Source organism: Gorilla gorilla, chromosome 6 (assembly GCF_029281585.2).
Source record: "Gorilla gorilla gorilla isolate KB3781 chromosome 6, NHGRI_mGorGor1-v2.1_pri, whole genome shotgun sequence".
NCBI lineage: Eukaryota > Metazoa > Chordata > Mammalia > Primates > Hominidae > Gorilla > Gorilla gorilla.
The window spans coordinates 95,256,119-95,275,669 of NC_073230.2; the positions used below are offsets into that span (position 1 = coordinate 95,256,119).

At 37.2% G+C, this 19,551-nt stretch overlaps 1 protein-coding gene across 1 annotated transcript in view; it reads left to right on the top strand.

Moving 5' to 3' along the window:
* Window positions 1-2,002: 2,002 nt before the first annotated feature.
* CALCR (calcitonin receptor) overlaps window positions 2,003-19,551 on the top strand; it is a 152,434-nt gene continuing 134,885 nt past the window's right edge. The window contains exon 1 of the mRNA XM_004045752.5: window positions 2,003-2,210. The gene's annotated coding sequence lies outside the window, so the exon portion shown is untranslated. The remainder of the gene's footprint in view (window positions 2,211-19,551) is intronic.

A 19,551-nucleotide genomic window follows, 5' to 3' on the forward strand; every position in this document is an offset into this window, starting at 1 on the left:
GTGTGTGTATGTGTTCCTTTCAAAGCCTCCTTGTCTCCCAGTTGCCCAGCCTCCCTTCCTAGTCACATTTCTTACTGCTAACAACATCATTCTCACTTATCCTGGGAATGAAGGGACTGTACAATCTTCCTCTGCAGTGAGGCAGTGCCTTAGGGTTTGAATGCACAGTGAGTCACACACAGCCCTCTGGGTCACCAGACTGGAGGTGACAGGGAAGGGGGGAGTATATAGAGGAGGGAGCCTGGAAAAACAAAATCCCTGGAATGTTGGGTGGGAGAGCTGATCTGATCCTTGAGTCTGTCCTCCACTGGATCTCCTGAAAGCCTCAACCACACAAATTAGGGGTCCCTGTTGTCTTCTCTGGGGTGGGGTATGAGGATTCAAAATAAAACAGGAGCATGCAAAATAAAACGGGCACATCTTTTGCCTACAGTCACTGATGTTTCCATGGAAGAGCTCCAAGGATGGTTGGGTGAGGGCTGCAGTTCCATTCACAGGACACCTCCTTCTCTGTCACCCGGTGTTGTCCCGTGTGCTTATGAGAACCTAAGACCACCAGGGAAAGTGTGCTGTTGCCGTCTGGCTTTCTTCCCCTCCTATTAAATGATTGCTATTATTTCTTTTGCCAAGGAGACAGTGTTTAGTAACCTCGACGGTGCACGGCCACCTTGTGGTCCCGGGACGCACCGGATGCTGTTTTCTTAGTCCAACACCGCCTAAACAGAGTTAGGGAAAAAAGTGTTGGCTCCTGCCTTGCTCCACCCAGTTGTGGGCTAAAAGAGGTTGAGGGTGACTCGTCCTTGGAATCAACTTGCCTGCCTCCCAGGGCGTGCCTGCCAGCCTCCACTGCGCCCCGCCTGGTATTGGATTGTCCCGGACTCCTGCTGACATCGAGGGCTTTAGGGGGAAAGAAGAGGAGTCGCAGTGTCCGGCACCAAGTCAGGCACCCCATATCCCCGTCTTCCCTCGCCGTCCTCTCTGTTTTCATTCACCCTAAAACACTGTGCCCACCAGCAGTCCCCTACACGGAGGGCACTCTTTCTCCAAATCCAAGTTATGCCCCCAGCCTACAGCCGCCCAACTCCGGACGCTTTCCCAGGGCTTGCCTGACCCCCAGGGTGTCTCTTCTCATCTCCTTCCTCTCAGCACTTTTTTCCTTTTAGCACCCCAGCTCTTAGCCGTCTTCCCACGTCCTCACCCCACTTTCACTACCTAGCCCACTACCGACCCTCCCTCCACAGGCTCCCTGGTGCTGCCCCCGGAGTGGCGGCTGAAGAAGCCAGGGTCACAATGTCTCTGGGATAAGGTTCTTGTGGAAACTCATCTCCCTCCGGAATTTGCATCCTCCGGGGAGGGGACAGGGCTCCCAGAAAGCTGTCTCCCAGCCCACACTGTCGCCCCCCTCTCCCTCCCTACTCAAGGTCTAACTCGGGTCCCTCGCCTGCTTCCTGTGTTTACGCGGCGCTTTAGTCTCCCGGACTCGCAGGGTGAGCCCCAGCCCTGACTGGAGCGAGACAGCAGCCGCGAGCGCAGCCCCACTCGCGGGCCGGGGCGACTGGAGCTGGCGCGAGGCGCACGGAGCTCACCAGCTAGCCCCTCCCTCTCCTGGGACAGGAGGGGGCTGACTGGGGTGGCGGGGTCCGGGAAGGGGGGCTGGCTCTCATCAATTCTGCTGCCACCTCGTCTGCCGCCTGTCGGGAGGCGGGCGGGGGTGGGGCGGGAGCGCAGGCTAGGATTGAGACTCTTAAGTCAGGAGAAGTTTGCGCACAGCTTCACAGCTGGGAGAGCGCAGGAAGGCGCCGGGAAGGTGAGCCTCCTGGACTCTGGGGAGGTAGAAAGCAAGCCAGGGGAAAGAACAGTTGTCTTTTAGCTGATAATACAACCTAGACTTGGGTCTGAACCACCTAAGACAGATTTAAAGTGTCAGAAAACCAGGAGAGGGGCGGAGAGGGAGGACTGAGACTAACGCAGTTTGCTCTCGCATCAAACTAGGAAAGCCAGCCCCCCAGCCTCTGGGTGGGCTGTGCCGCGCGGCTGGCGGACCTTCCCGGGTTGGAGAAGTGCGCACGTCCGCACCTCACCCTGCGGCTGACATCTCCTGCCCAGGAGATGGGCGCTGAAGCTTGAGCGCCTGAGTCCCTGGAGCCACACCTGCGAACACCCTTTGCTTCTATTGAGCTGTGCCCAGCCGCCCAGTGACAGAATTCCAGGTAAGGAGCGTTTGGAAATGAGCGGGACTTAACGATTTGGGGTGTCCAAGGGATGTTTAACAGTGCAGGTGCTATAGGCACCTTGCTTTTTGATTATAGAAATGTGGTTTGATTGCGGTGCTTGTGGTTCTCATGTAGGGTCAGCTAGGTCTTAGATGCTTTACTTTACCCTTGATAAAGAAAAAAGAAAAATAGGTGTCCTGGGAAGAGCCAAAAACTTATGGTTTCGTATTGAAGAGTCGTTTGATTTCTTGTGACTTTTACTATGTTGTTCATATCAATTTTCCCTCAAAAGTTTTATTCTCCAACTTATTGGGTAGGAAAATTACGGAGGTTAAAGTTGTGAATTTTCCCAGAGGGTGTTTATTAACTGACTAACATATAATATCGGCATCTATAAGATGTGTCATGGTTGTCCTGGATATTGGAAATGAGCACAGTAGTGAATGGAGTTGCTTGTTAAGTCATGTTTTACAGAGAATTGTTTTCCAACAATCATTTATGCATAGCAGCCATTCTTCACACCTATTAGGAAAAATATGTTGTGTGCATAGTTTCCAAAAGAGTACTCTTTTTCATGATGCTCTTCCCAAGCCTGGGTGAAAGACATCAAGAAAAGCTGTAACAAATTAATTCCTTTTCTCAAAACATTCATTTTCCTTGAGGTCCAAGTCAAAAATCAACAATACAATTGAGATTAGTAAACTATCACACAGACTTTATTTAGCAAATCTACCTAAGAAAAGTTTTATATGAAAGCTTTAACCTAATACTATGTGATATATGCAAGAAGAGAACGCAGGGTTTCACTTGCCGATCTTAAGGAGACCCTGACTATTTCCAGGCTGTGGTTAACCGGAATCAAGTTATCTATGTAAGGCTATTTGTTGAAATTATTCGGTGATTGAAGGTGAAATGTTCAAAATAAGTCAAAGTTTTACAATGTAGTTCTTAAAGCTAATCTTTAAATTACAGAGTGTCCGAGTTTGAGTCTGTCTTAAATGATCATAGAAAGGAAATATTTTATGTATTTGGGCCAGTTGACTTACCATTAAGGACAAAGTAGGAATGCTTTTAGTATTATGGAATTTATAAAGTGTAATTTCTAATAGGATATTGCTAGCCTATGAGTTCAGTAGTAAAATAACTCAGCTTTAAAAAGTTGAGATTGCTGGTTATACACCAGTATTATGAGAGAAACTAAGATTATTAGATTTGTAAAACCTTTACAGTTTAAGTTGGTATTCTCAGTGGATACTCATTTCTACTCAATATTTTAACATAACTCAAAACATCCATCAGCCAGGATTTGTTCTGGTTCAATGCCTCTAACCTGTAGTTTATTTTATGAACTATAGCCCAAGAATAATATCTGGTCATATTACAAAATGTTCTAAGTTTATTCATTGGCTTCATCAACACAATAAGTAAACAAGAAATCTTCATTATAACCAGTTTATAAGAACACATAGATAATCTTGGAGTTGTTTTGTTTCATGATTCTCAAAGTTAAAAAGAGATAGCTGATATAAATACGTCTTCTGTTTCTCATTTTGAAACTGGAGGTAATGATTGATGGTGGATGGAGAGCATTTGCTCTAATCAGTTGAAGAAAGGGAGCTAACTATTAGTTTAGTTGTGCCATGGCAATTCTGTTCTTGATGAACCTCTCAGACTCTGTCAATGTTAACATGAATGAAAATATTATCTACTGTTGGTTTTTATTAGAGTCCCAGTGAAATGGAAATAGGAGACCGGTAATGGTTTCAATGATAATCTAAACCAGTATTCTCAACTCGGGCTGCAAATTAGGGTTAATAGGAGAACTTTCAAAAAATACGGATGCTCAACCTTACCCCAATTCAATCAAATCAGAATATCTGTGGAAAGGTTCTGCAATTTGATGTATTTCTTTAGGTGATTGTAATATGCAACCAGGATTGAGAGCCACTGACCAAGAGGGTTTCCACCAGACTTGGTAGAACTCATTGATGTGGGAGGCTTTTGATAAAAATAAATGTTGTTTGTTATATTGCTGGTCAAATAGTTTTTTCTTTAAAAAAAAGAAACATATATGTATAAACATACATATATATGTATAACTTGATCTTACAATTAGAAGAAAAATATTTTAATATTTGATGTTAGATATTTAGACCATAACAGCTTCTCAGAAAAACATTTTTTATCCAGAAAACAAGCTATTGAGTTTGAAATTGATCTGCCCATCCAGAAAATCCTTTAGTAAATGAACTCTAGCTTTAAGAGATGTTGAAAATAATACTTGATGAAACATACAATTTCATCTCCTTTTGCTTAAGACCTGTATAATGTGTAAAGTACAAATACGTACCCTTCTGAAAGAGGAGAAAGAGGAAAATAGCATCATTCCCCTTGGCACACTAACTACCATATACCCGGTGCAAATGATAATCTAGTACTTTTACAAAAAATATGTTTTAAGCTAAGAGTAGCCTTGTGAGTTACAAGCTATTATCATTATTTTATGTATGAGGAAATTGAGGACCCATTAGATTAATGAACTTGCTCAAAGCCACGAACCAAGTAAATTAAAAATATATTTGAACCCAGGTCTTTTTAAGTTCAATGATGGATTACATTATATATTTATTTACATATTTGTATTTTTTACAACTTAACAGCAGCATTTATTTGGAGATAATATAAGTTAAGAGTACAAATTCTGGCACAGCTCTGCTTGAGTTTGACTTCTGGCTCCATAACTTTCTATCTGTGTGATTTGGGCACATAATGTAACTTCTCGGTGCCTTAATTTTCTTTGTAGAATAAGAATTAAATGAGTTAATATTTGTAAAGCATTTGGGTAGGTGTCTGGTACATGGTAAGTTCTATGTGTTATATTTTTTTAAATGTCATTCATTCAAAAAAATTTTTATTGTTATATGCCAAGCATTGCACTAAGCCTGAAGATACATAGACAAATAAGTCATATCCCTATCCTCAAGGATGTCGTGTCTAGTAGAGAATGACAAGTACATAAGTAATCATCCCAATCAGGTATGGATCTTTTACTTAATTAAAAGCATCATTTCTGTGACAACTATGTGCTTTTCCATGTGAATGTGATCTTCCAGAGCTTCATATAATGAGTGTTATAAAACCAAGTGATAAGATTTTGTGTTTTCATAATGATACTAACTTGTTTTCAATTCTAGTATCAAAACACAGAAAATCATATTAACATGTGTTTCTGGTTTCCCTTATACATTTAGAAAACCAGCAATATAGAGAGGTTTGAGATCTTTAAAATTTTATATTAAAAGTGAATCATGAAGATAGAACATTGGAGAAGAATCAGTAGAGAAAATGTTATCAGTATCTGTTCCTCAGTACTTCTAACAGTAATTTTCTTGAATTGGCTTTTCAAAAACAGTTTTGTCTGATTAGAATGTAGTTTTGTTTTTGTTTTTAAGAAAAAAAATGTTTCAGGGAAGAAAGAGTAGATCACAGGATACAGAAAAATGTCCCTAATACAAGTTGGCAAGGCAACATATACCTCATTGAAGCTGGCAGCACTTCCTAGCCTATGCCTGCAGCTCTGCACAGCTGCCTGGTACCTCCAGGGTACCAGTGGATACCTGAGGTATAAGATTCTGTCTTTGTTAAAAATTAAAGTCCCTGTTTATTTTTTAAAAATAGCATATAAATATTGTACCAGAATAACACAGATAATCTAAACTCAAGGAGTTATTTCTCAAAGAAATAAAGTACCTGGTTCAGTGAAATATTTAACTATTCCATTTCACTAAAATTTATGTTTAACTATTTCAGTAAAATTTATGTCTTTCCTCTCTCTTATCAAGTCTCAGACTACCTCCAGTTTTTCCCATGGATGCTACATTTTTCTTCCTCTAAGTATCACTGCCACAACTCTAGTTTAAGTTTTTATTATCATTAATAAAATATTTATTCTCCTAATATTCAGTCACATTAAGTTTCTATGTGCTGAATTCAGTGTTATAGAACATGGTTAGACTTGTTTTCTAATCTCTAATTTCTCCCCCTCTGTTCATAATTATTCAGTAATGGTCCAAGGACTGCAAGACTTAAAACCCCTCTTCAGCCTGGTATTTAAGATGTTTCATGGTATAATCCTAGTTTAGCTTTCCTATCCAAGTCAGGTAGAAAACCTCAACAGCTCCTTAATTTTAGTTCTGAAGCTGTAGTTACACCAGAAAAATTGACTCCTGATTTGGAGTCCATTCTTCACTTTTAACCCTGTGCCCTTGCATGTCAACCTCAGTCTATATTCTTCTGCCTCAAAATTGAAGTGTGTGTGTGTGTGTGTGTGTGTGTGTGTGTGTCCCTTTACATCAATGGTTCCATTGTAGAGCTGCTTTTCTTTGGTTTTCATGTCTCACTGCAACCCTAGTCTCACTCCCTGCCCTTTATTTGTCCGGTGGTTCAGAATTCAACCTTTCAAATCTTACCTTCCTTCATCCTTAAAATGTATTAATCATTCTCCCATAACACATCTAACAAATTTCCATCCTATAGCTTTGCTCATATTTTAAAACTCAATAAATATGTACTAAGTGCCTATTATGTCCTAGTCAGGGGATATTGTGACAGATTACAGATCCTGATTTCATGGGGGAATGGACAAGACAGACAAACCAACAAACATTATACAGCCCTGTGGTATGTATTCCAATAGAGAAATGCCATGAGGTTGCCTAGCCGGACAACTTTCCCGGACATCAGGGAAATTTTCTAGGGAGGTTACCCTAAAGGGCATATGATTCAGCATTGAAATGACAGAACAGAATGAGCTAGATAAAGAGGGGAAGAAATGAAGTGTTACAGGCAGGACACCAGATTGTGGCTTGAAACAACATGGTGACTTGGGGAAACCACAGGTATTTTTGTTGCCCCAGCAGGGTTAAAGGACACAGATTATACACAAAGAAGCTTGCATGCCTACCATACTAAAGGGTTTGCATTTTATCAGGAAGATAGTGGGGGTCCTTGAAGGAGTTAATATAGGTTACTGAAATAATCAGATTTACCATTTTGGTAGATCTCTCTGGTGGAAAATAAGAGGCATATTAGATTAAAAAAAAGGATGGATACAGATTAACTGGACACACGCAGCCTTACTGCAGTGACAGAGGGAAGAATCAACTAGGGCCTCCTTGTTGGAGACAGAAAAGAAAAAAAAACAAGAAATTATTTTAAAGGTAGATTTTGTAGGATTTGGTGAATGATAGAAATTAGAGGTGAGATGAAAGAGAAAAATTGTATGATGAATTCCAGGCCTCTTTCATGGATAATAAGAGAGATGTGATGTCATTCACCAAGTCGGGACAAGGAATATTTTGGAGAGGCAAGATAAATAGTTGAATTTGGAGGAAAAAAAAATAATGTCTTTGGCTCATCCATGTGATGATGTTAAGTAGAAGTGCATATAGAAATTAGTGCCTCAAGAGAGAATTTGGTACTAGAAATATAAATTTAAGAGACACAGTGAATCTATTTCAGCTGACAGCATAGGAATAAAGCATATTATCTCTGGAGAAGTAAAAACAGGGAATACAGAAAGAAAACATAGAGGAAAAAATTAAAGGTAGAAAATTAAAAGAAAAGTAAAACATCTTAGAATCCTGGAAAACGCCAATATTTAAAGGGAAATGGAAAACAATCCTGCAAAAAAAAGACAGAGATGAAAGACTACAGGAGAGAGACAGACAGAGAGAGAGAGAGAAAGTAATTTTATGGAAACCAGGGAGAAGAAAGCGAGCACTCATGTGGGATGTTACCAGCAGATCAAGTGGGATAAGGATTGAGAGCTCGCAATTGGATTTAATTGAGAGCAATTTTAGTCGTGAGTTGGGTGTGGGTTGAGAAATAAATGTGAAATGAAGAAATGGAGACACTGATTGTACACAATAATTTCAATCAGTTTGAGACGCCTGCCTTACTTTATTTTCCCTTTTTGAAAGGTGCAGTCTCCTAAAGCTTAACTTACATGCTGCTTCCTTCTTTTTAGCCTTTCCTGGACAGCGTTTAATCCCCCCAACAAAGATGTCATATCACATCATGATTGATATCCCTTGTTTTAGAGTTTCCAGAGGTCCCATGCATGTGAGCTGTGTGCGTTTGCGTGTGTATGAGTATATAGGTATATATTAAATACCCATGTAGTATGTAAAGTATTTTTCTCTGTTGCCATGCATTCATTGAAATAATTTTCTTAATCTCTTTATTATGATAGTGTATGGGGAGAACAATGAGTTTATAAGCCCCTGCCCTCAATAATAATGATCTGGAAATTCTAGGATTTCTGCATATACAGAATATTTTCCAGACTGTTTGTGTACTTAAAAGTTGCATAGAGCAGGATGAGTTCCTGTCCTTTGCAGGGACATGGATGAAGCTGGAAACCATCATTCTCAGCAAACTATCACAAGGACAGTGGCATGTTCTCACTCATAGGTGGGAATTGAACAATGAGAACACTTGGACACAGGGCAGGGAACATCACACACTGGGGCCTGTTGGGGGGCAGGGGGCTGGGGGAGGGATAGCATCAGAAGAAATACCTAATGTAAATGACGAGTTGATGAGTGCAGCAAACCAACATGGCACATGTATACCTATGTAACAAACCTGCACGTTGTGCACGTGTACCCTAGAACTTAAAGTATAATTAAAAAAAAAACTTTTTATAAAAAAATTTGCATAGATAAATTTTTCAGGCCAAATATAGCAATTTTTGAATCACAAATTATACCATTTTATACTTGTTTTATGGTGGTTTAATCTCCCTTTTGTATTATTTTCTTATTTCTCTATCAGATTACAAAAGACAGGGTCATCATTATTTCTTTGTCCCAGCACATCCAGGAGACCCTCTCTTCTCTCAGAGAAATGAGTTAAAACTTCCCTAAATGTGTCCATAAATAAAGTGTTTTTTATTTCTCTTGCACACTGAGGCTTAAAGTTTTCTTGTTTTAAGTTATCAACCAGCTGTTTCCCCAGAGCTTTCAGCTATTCATCTGTAGTACTTCCTCCAAACCAATAATTCATTCATATTCTTAACATCCATTCTTCTATTTTGGGTTTGAGTTGGTTTTCTTTAGTGAGCATTTAAAACATAGCACACATATTCAGAACATAGCATTCAGTTTAATCATGCAGAACTGTTTCCCAACAGCCCTCTGCCCTCTTAATCACAAAGTCATACCTCTATTTCTCCTCTGCTTCTTGCACTAGGCTGGAGCTACTTAGGTGGTATTTATACCTCTTATAGGCAAGAAAAACAAAACTAAACTAAACATTTTTCCTTCTCATTTTCCTAATGTGGATCCAAGCCCTGAAAGCAATTAATCCTAAATTGTTTGAATAGCTGATTTTCCGCAAGTTAGTATTAATACCTCCTAGATTTCCCAGGTATAACTAAAAATAGAAAAAAAAAAAACAAAAACAAAAAACAGCTACTATTCATTGAGCCCTTACTGTGTGCAGGATACAATGATACTCAGTGACTTCCTAAGACAATCATATGGTATATTATCAAGCCCATTCCACAGGTAAGGAAACAGGGCAGAACACTTACAGGGACCCAGCAAGGTTCATACATCTCTGAGTGGCAGAGCTGGAACTCAAACCTAAGTTCGCCTAAAACCAAAAGACTATGCTCTCTCTGCTGCTGTACTCAGATGAAATTTTGAGGGCAACTTAGACATCTCTTTATTTTAATATAATTGGTATATTAATTGTCTTAGATGATCAGAGCCTGTAAGTAACAGAATTAGGAGCCTCTCTCAATGGATATTTCAGCCAATCTCTTATAGGCTTTAAACTCAGCTCTCCAACTCAATCAAGCCACCGGAACTGTGACTATACCTATAACCAAATTCCAGCCTTTTGGTATAACCTGGAATAGTTCAGGATCACATTTCATATTAAGTTTACATTCCAGATAGCTAAGTATACAAACATAACATTACTGCACAGAAAAAAAAAAGTGAAATGTGATATAGTTCTTCTAGAATTTCATAGGTTTTTATTGTCTGTCCCAAATCTGTCTATTAAGTAGGCAGACATCAAGTAAATTTAATTGCAAATGGATTTTAGTTTGGTGTCAGCTCTTAATAAATATGAAAATTATATTTATTGTATTATAGGAAAAAATCTCTTTAATAATGATAATTTTTAAAGAAAAGCTTTGCTTTTTGAGATTTCCTCTCTAGTGAGGTGTTCATAAAGTCAACGCAGGCAACAAGGGAAAAAGAAAGGAAAATTGTACTGCTGCCAAATTTAAATTTTAAATTGACTTGACTCATCCATTAATTAACCCAACTTCCAGCATAATTATTTGTTTCTAACCTTAAGTCTGACAGATAGAATTCTTTCAAGTATGAGGATTTATCATAGAAAACATTGGTGTTTATGGACATTGGAATGGAATCTCTTTAGCCCAAGATTCACAGAAGTTCATGGCACAGGGTACATAATAATGCAAATTGCTTTAGCACCTTCTTCACCAGGCCTTCTACAGGACTGAAAGGTCAGGGTATTAGACCACTTTTTCATTATTAACATCACATAGACTGCAAAGGTGGCACTAAGGCAAAATCCCAGCAAAGTGGTGAATGATCCTTGCTCGAGGGCCAATTTAGAAAAAAATAAAAATTTACTGGGTGGCTTCTTTTCCCATTCAAAATGAAAACAATTGTATTGCATCCCATGAGGAAAATATATATTCTTCAAATTAGATGTGTTATTTTAGTGAATACAAGGTCAATGAGAAACTTAGCATTTCTTCTCAGCTACTAAAATATTAATATCTGGGCATATTTGAAGAGTAGCAATGTGGAGTCCACAAATATCAAAACTGGAAGTTATGGTCTGCATTTTAGTTTGTTAAAGAGGCATCTCTAGCATTTGAAATAATGCTACATATCTTCTTGATAACTAATATTTTACCCTTATTATTATTCAGGAGCCCAATGCATTCATTAAAGAGGAGACCATAGCAGAGATGACGTATTTTCCAACCAGGAGGTAATAGTTCTGCCATGAAAACTCCAGCCTTCTGACTCCACATCTAGTGCTCTCCCTAAAGGAACTGCAAAGTTGCAGGGAGCCATAAGCAAATGCAGAAAAATATGTGCATTAATGTACTTATAGATGACCTCAAAGACAGTTAAACACATGAATAAGAGTGGCTCTGCATTACATTGTATAAGAGGCAGAACTTGTCTCTCATGTCCCCTCCCCTTCTCCTAATTTGTCCCGCACCTAGCATTCATATACTGTTCTCATTTATTCTAGAACCCGGCCTTCCTAAGGAAAAGCCTCATTGTTTGAGTCTTTCCACAGTATCTCTCTAAACTCCCTTTGTCCCTACTTCAAAATTAATTACTTTTATTTTGCCCTATTCCTACAATGCCTGCTTTCTGCAAAGTATGACATAGTGAAGTAAACATGGACTACCTTCTGGGAAAAAAAAAAAATTGGCTGGGTGCGGTAGCCCACTCCTGTAATCCCAGTATTTTGGGAGGCTGAGGCAGGTGGATTACCTGAGGTCAGGAATTTGAGACCAGCCTGGCCAACATATCGAAACTCCGTCTCTACTAAAAATACAAAAAATTAGCTGAGGGTAGTGGTGTGTGCCTGTAATCCCAGCTATTTGGGAGGCTGAGGCAGGAGAATCACTTGAACCCGGGAGGCAGAAGTTGCAGTGAGCCGAGATAGTGCCATTGCACTCCAGCCTGGGCAACAAGAGCAAAACTTCATTTTTTTTTTTTTAAAAAGTGTATTATCAATGTTAATGATGTGTTCTTTGATCAAATGTGTTTGAGTCTTTATTCCCAACCCTGAAGAAGCTTTATACTAAACTTAAGCATGTTAAAAGCTTAATATCCACTGCCTCTAAGGTAGCCAGACCACTGTCATCTATCACTTGGACCACTCCAACAACCTTCCATCTGACCTGCTCACCAGCACTCTGTCCCTCCCCACACATTCACCACTTAGTTCCCAAGTACTCTCTTTCTGGTAGATTCTCAGAAATTAAATGATAGTGTTGGCACTGATTGGAATATAATCTAAACAGAGACAAGTGTGAAACGTTGATCAATCCCTGATTCCCAGAAATGTGTAATTTCTACTTTCTAAAAAAAAAAGTAGGTTGTGAAAACTTTCAAGAAAACTGGGATATGAAATAGACATTGAAATATTTCAATAATAACAATAATGGTAATAATAGTTAACACATAGTACTTACTATGAGCCAGTAATTTTCTATGCCTTTTATCGATTTTAATGTATTTAAATTTTGCAGCCACCCTCTAAGGTAGGTACTATTTCACACTCTTACTCATAAGGAAACTGAAGAACAGAGAGGTAAGTATCCTACTGAAGAACACACAGCTAATATGATGGATTCGGAAATGAACCAAGGAGGTCTAGCTCCAGTATGTAAGTAAATCAGAAAAGGGAAGTGTGCTCATTATAAATGCATGACAGCCAAAGCTCTGTCGTTATGATATAAAATGTCTTTCAGTTTTGCATTTTGTGTGCCTTTGAGCAGCAGATCCATGGGTAGAAAGTCAAGAGAATTAAATAGTGATTTTTCTTATTTATTCTAAATATTAACCTCTACAGCTGTCATGGGATGTACTCAGGCTTATAGTATTCCACTCTGCATTGTGATTTACACAAAAGGGAAATTGTGCTTTGCCAGGTTGACATCTCATTCATAAAAATTAGAATCAAATGCAAAAACCTAATCTGCTTTACTCTTTTAAAGGTGTGATTTCTACTAACAAAATGCAAAATACAACTCTTAGCAAAACATGGCTTTAAATAGGATTTCAAAACTATACATTGATTACTTACATGAAAATTAGTCAGAAACCCACGGTATGTATGGTTTTAATGATGTGGAGAGAAAAAGAGTGGTCTAAAAATGGCAAGTAAAAAATACATTGAATTTTAATTAGGCTAAAAATAGTCAAGTTTCCTATTCACTCACTTGGAAATGATAAACTTTCCAAGATCTATTTTGGAGCATGGCAACTCTTTTCCATGTGTTCTAAATGGTCTCATTTCCCTATATGATGACTACCTTGGCACTCTGTGTACTTGTGCAACGGGAGGGATTTGTTCTGATACTGAAAGGAAACTTTGTGTGTACTTCCATGTTCAGGCTACACAGCCTTTTGCAAGTGACTTTTATTTACTATTTCTGATATTTTTAAATTTATTTACCATATTTGAGGTTATTTTCTTTTCTAATGTAATTTTAGCTCTTTTATTTACTGTTTTTAAATTTTTCATACGTTCTATATTTGAACATGCTTTAGTCCAAAGCTTTTTCCCTTTCATTGCTCCAGCTCATTTTAAAAATAATAAAAGAAAGAATATTGATCTCAAACCTTAACTGCTTACATTAGATTATCCAATTTCCCCATGAATTAGAAAATTGTGAGGATATTCTTTATTGAAGAGCCAAGATTATAGTAATGCAGGCTGATTTTATCTGTTTGTTTTACTCCATCACTGTCCAGAATCTTCCAGCTGGCCAGATTTTGCCCCACATTAAATAAAAGAAAGGGTTGGGTTCCAGATATAATCACAATGATGACTAGTGGGCAACAGGTGTGGGAGATAAATGCACCATGGGTGATTCCTTGAGTTGTCCAGGACACCTGAAAATATAAGCTTATGCAGGAAAGAAAGCAAGTATGTCTGGTCTTACCATCACTCATATCCAAGCTGGAGGTGTTTTATTAATTATAATGTCTTCATTGTTTTTTTGTTGTTGCTGTTGTTGTTGTTCCTTTTTATAATACTTGTTAAGTAGAGCTCCTGAATAGATATTGCTCAGTCTTTAAGTGAAAATCATGCATATGTTTTGCTTTTAACACTATTATCAGGCTTGTTGATACATGCCAAGCTATGTACAAACATGCATTACCTCATTTAGGCTCCACAGCAACTCTGAAAACTAGGTACTTTATCTCTCCAATTTACAGACATGAAGACTGAAAATCAAAGAAGCTAAATAAATTAATAATCATAAGAAATAAGAATAAAAATACTAATTACTATTATTGTTAATAATAGTGTTAATAAGTTAAATTTAAAACTAACATTTATTGAGGGCTTAATATAAAGATTCTTGGATGAATCATTCCATTTAATTCTCATAATAATCATATTATTATGAGACTTACATGATTTATTGTTATACCCATTTTAACTCCAGGAAATGATGAGGCTTAGAGACATAGAGATCGTATAACCAGAAGCAGAGGCAGGATTTAAACCTAAAATACCTAACTACAGAGCTCACGGTCTGAATTGCCATCCTGTACTCCTACTAAAGGCAGAGCACACATTCTTACCCAGGGCCTGTTTGCTGAACAGCCTGTGATTTTTCAGGGTCTCACACAGCTTTTAATCTAAAACAGTGTTTCTCAAATGTGGTCTAATGATCCATGCTGATCCACGACAGGGTTTCAGGGTTTCACTGTCTGGCAGCAAAATAAAAAGATAGAAGATAATTTTAAGAGTTTTTCTTACCATTAAGTATGTTCAATTTAAAGAATCACACTTTGTTCTGGGATTATATCCTTTCTCTTCTGGATCAAAAATATCCCTCCTTTTTATCTAATGATGGTGATAGTTGATGATAGTATTTTTTTAAACTCCTTTAATTAAAAATTATAAATTTCTTAACCCTATGTCCCCTGCCTCACACTGGAGAAGGAATTGTATTTATTTATCTGGAAAATTTTAAAATCTGGGCTCTTTTGAAAAAGCAAAAATGCTATTAGGGAATGAAGGGTGGTACCCAAAGCAACTTCTGTAAGAGTGTCCAAGATTAAGCCTTATGCTAGGCAGTAGCATTTTATGGTTTTTAAAGAATTTTCAAGGATGCAGGCTACACTTGAAAGAAAATGATGTTATTAGTGTGTGAGTATATTTTTATAGAATAGCACAGTTCAGATACAAAACACTTAAACTTAGTGACTGAGTCATGTGCATGCAACCTACTAAGTGCTTACACATTCAGCATCTCATTTGATCTGCACCCAACACTCCGTGACACAGTGCTACTGTAACAGAAAGGAAATACAACAGGATGTACTTCTTATTAGTATTATTCATTCTCTCTTAGCCTCAGTTTCCGTTTAGGAAGGAATTGTTTCTATCTTAAAGGATTATTTCGTGGATTGTAAATAATGTAGGAAAAAATTTGGTCATGGCACAAGGCATATAGCAGTTAATAACTGCTATCTATTGTTGTAATGATTATGATCCTCATTTTACAAATGAGAAAACTACAACTCAGATTAAAGCATGAGTTAAAGTAGTTCATCGGGTTAAGTGATGAAGTTGGAGCTTGAGACAAATTCTATCTGCATCCCCCAAGCTTCTTTTGGTTATCCCTCACCCACAATTCTATATGCATCCCAAACCTTATCTTTACTATCCCACACCACAATTTTAGTAATGGTTAGAAGCTGAGAAATGCCACTGATTTAAATGCGCCTCCACCATTCTGTAGATATGTGTCTTTGATGTCTTTGTCCACATGGTCACAGCAAATAAACTTTTCAGTAGAAAAATCAAATAAAATTTAAAATGATTCATTGTACATATCAAGCCAATAAAAGTTGTATTAGAACAAATAGTATAAATTAAAATTGTAAAGATTTTCAGATGATCTGAAAAGTAGGATCCTACAGTGCATAAAGGAGGCCGTGGCTGAAGGTCACCAGTTTAAGGGGAAGGTAAAATTTGAAGGTATCTATAAAAGATACCTCATTGTATAATAGGTGCATACCAGCAGATATATTTTTCAAAATTGCAGATACCAATAGTCAGTGTGCTTATTTATATTTATTTTGTTTTTGGTTTAAATTACCTAGAGAGCGAAGTCATCTCTCTAGGGTAGAGCATTGTTTTAATTGTCAATGGAATATTAGAAAAAGTGGGTGTGTCACTGATTCCTTAGTAAAAAGCTTTATTTTCATCATAATTCTAAAGAATAAAGAGTTTCTGTCTTTTTAAAGAGAAAGCAGAAGTATGACATAGTTCAGTCCTCAGAGGGAGAAAATGAGGAAGGAAAAACAGTTTCTTTTCCTTTCTTTCAGAGGGCTTTGTTTTTCTCTTACTGTAACATACTCATTAGGGTCCCATCTCTTGTTTTGAGCTCATCAGAGAGTTGGATTTTAAATAGCTGTTTCTAATATATTCAGAGACAAGTAAATACTGAATATACACTGTGTTGTGAGAATGAGCATCACAAACTTAAAGGATTTAACAGTTATTAAGTTTCATATCTTCCTGTGATTTAGGGTGGAAATTTGCAGCAGAGAGATTATTACATGTTATGTAAGCCACCAGACAGAAAGGACAACAAAGTCCCAATCTCCAAAGGGAAGTTGAGTTATAAGAGACAGGAATACCAGTGAGAAGTATGAGAGAGTGGGTGGGAGATAATGTTTAGAATCTCTTTTGCTGCCCGCAATTTATGAAAATGGCTTCAAAATATTTATGGTCAAAGACTGAAATATTTCTTCAAAGAAGATTAGCTTTGCTCCATTAAAAGTAATGAGTAGAAATATTAAAAAAAAAAAAAAAAGTTTTAAGTACCTGAGTATCTTGCCAGCAACTGACCACCACTGCTAAAAGTGAGGGGAGACACAGCTTTCATCATTGGGACTGCAGTTTATTTCAGGTAATGGAAATATTTTGGATGAAATAATAGATTGACTAATGACACAAATAAATCATTCTGCTAAGCCACAAAAGGGCAAAGGTCTTGGTACATAACCCAGGAGGGTGTGAAAGTCACTTTTTAATAGGCAAGCTGCAGAAAACCAGATTGGCCTGGTTCTGCTGAACAGCAATCATGGAAACTGATCTGTTGTGTCTTAGGGACTGAGGGGAGGGGGTGGAAAAGTTTTGGCTCCTCAGTATCTAATTAAGCACGACTGTGCTTTGGACAGCCTGGTTTGTGTGTGTGAATCTGGGTAAGAAAGAGGTGTGGTAGAAGCTTGCCTAATGTTCCTACTAATTTTTAAAGTTACAATTTGCTGCCAGTCTTACCATATTTTCTCAAATAATTTTTCGAACTTCCCTTTTATCCTCATGACATGGAAGTTGATGACAGGGACAAGGATTTTTGTTGTTGTTGTTAGTTGACAGATTTTTAAACCTCCCATGTCATCCCAACACACTGCTCTCCTTGCTGCACTCAAGTGGTGATTTTCTCACTTTAATCAGCAATTGAATCACCCGAAGGGCTTGTCAAAACAGATTGCTGGCCCCACTCCCAGAGTTTCTGATTCAGTCTAAGGTGAGGCCCAAGGATTTGCATTTCTAGTAAGTTCTCAGGTCATTTTGTTGCTGTTGGTCAAGCTATCAAGCTCACATTCCTTCCCAGGGATCTCATTTGACATACTCTCTTCCCCATCGTTTCCACAGTTCAAGAGGTTTTGAGTGAAGCATTTCAGATTCTTTGCTTCATCACTACCCATGTTTCTAATATTTTCTTTTCTTCCAGTAATTTCTTTCCAATATTCCAAATTTATATGAGAAAGAACTGTGTAAATAAGAAAAAAAAGGTTTTTTTCATTCCAGTCAAATGATGATAAATATAATAAAAAGAGTCTTTATTTAAAAGACTATCAAGAACAGCAAGACATGTGAAACCTACCTTTTTCCTCTCAGTATCTCTACTGATTCTTTGAGAAATACAGAGAAACAATGAAGCTCTATTTACTTCAAATGGCATTCTTCTAACTCACTAAAGGTGAAAGTTCCAGGAAATATTTTTTCTTTCTAAAACAAATAGCAGAGTAAATAATGTCATTTTAAGTAGTATAAATAAATAAACATTATCAAACCATGGTATACAAAGAAATAAAGATTCTGCCAATGTAACTACTTTGAAAGCTACTGCTACTGGAAGAATAATTTTATAAAGCACAAGAATTGTTTTATTTCTTTCTAAAAATTGGATACAAGGCAGTAGGTAGAAGGATATTTATATTTTTGTTTTATATTGTTTTCTGTGTTCATGATTAATTTCATCAGTAAGAATTTTTAAGAAACAGTAAAAAAAAAAGGTGTTAAAAAAGATGAGATTTAAGTTTGTTTATTCAACTCACCTATATTGAGTGCCTAGTCTGAGCTAAGTATTATTTTAGGCAATTATAATAAAGACAAGGCGACATTTCCCTGAAAGCCTCTAAATCACAAACTAGGTAATAAGCAAATAAACAAATATAACTAAAAGATTAAAAAGAGTTAGGGTCTTGCTTTTTCAAGGGTCAAAACATACCATGAAGCTGAAATAGCTAAAGTACTACAGTACTGACACAGAAAAGGATAAATAGATTAAGGAAACAAAAGGGAGTCTAGGAACATATTGGAATTTAGTATATGATAACATTGGCATTTTAAATCAGTGGCAAAATGACAGAAAATTCAAAGCAGATATCTACCTTCTATCATACTCAGAAACAAATATTGATACACTAGGAGAAACACAAGATGATATATTTGTTATAATCTAGGTGTTATAATCATAAACATAACACAAAACCCAAAAGCCAAAAGATAAAGAGAGAATGAAAGACTTGACTATATCTAAAAAAAAAATTCTATATGGTGATAATTTCTGAAAATAGTAATATGTCAACTAACAGCATGGAAAAAGTATTCACAATCAACTAACAGCATGGGAAAAGTATTCACGATGTATAGAACAAATAATATTCATTGAACACATATTCTGTACCAAGCACCATTCTAAAAATTCACAATCACCATCTTATTTTTAAGACTTAAAAACTATCATTTTTTTCTTGTATATGTTAATTAGCTTGATTTAGCCATTCCACAATGTATACATATATCAAAACATAAAGTTGCATACCATAAATATATATATAATATTAATTTGTCAATTTTTAAATTTTTTAAAGAAATAAAAACTATCAGATGTGTACTCTTATTATCTTCATTTTATACATAAGCAGTCTGAGATTGGAGACATTTGGTAAAGTGCCAGTCATCTAGCAAGAAAGAGGCAAAACTGGGATTCAAATTCAGATGTCTCTGACTCCAAAGTTATTAAACACTGAGGTAAAAAGAGTTTCTATAAATTCAAAATAAAAAGGACAAAATGTAGGAAGTCGTGGGAGATGAACCAAATGGCCAAGGTAGTTATGATAAGACATTTAGCCTCACTAATAATCAAAGAGAAGCAGAAAATTTAGTATTACTTGTGAAAATTACAAATCCCGTATGCTTTGGCCCAGCATTTCTA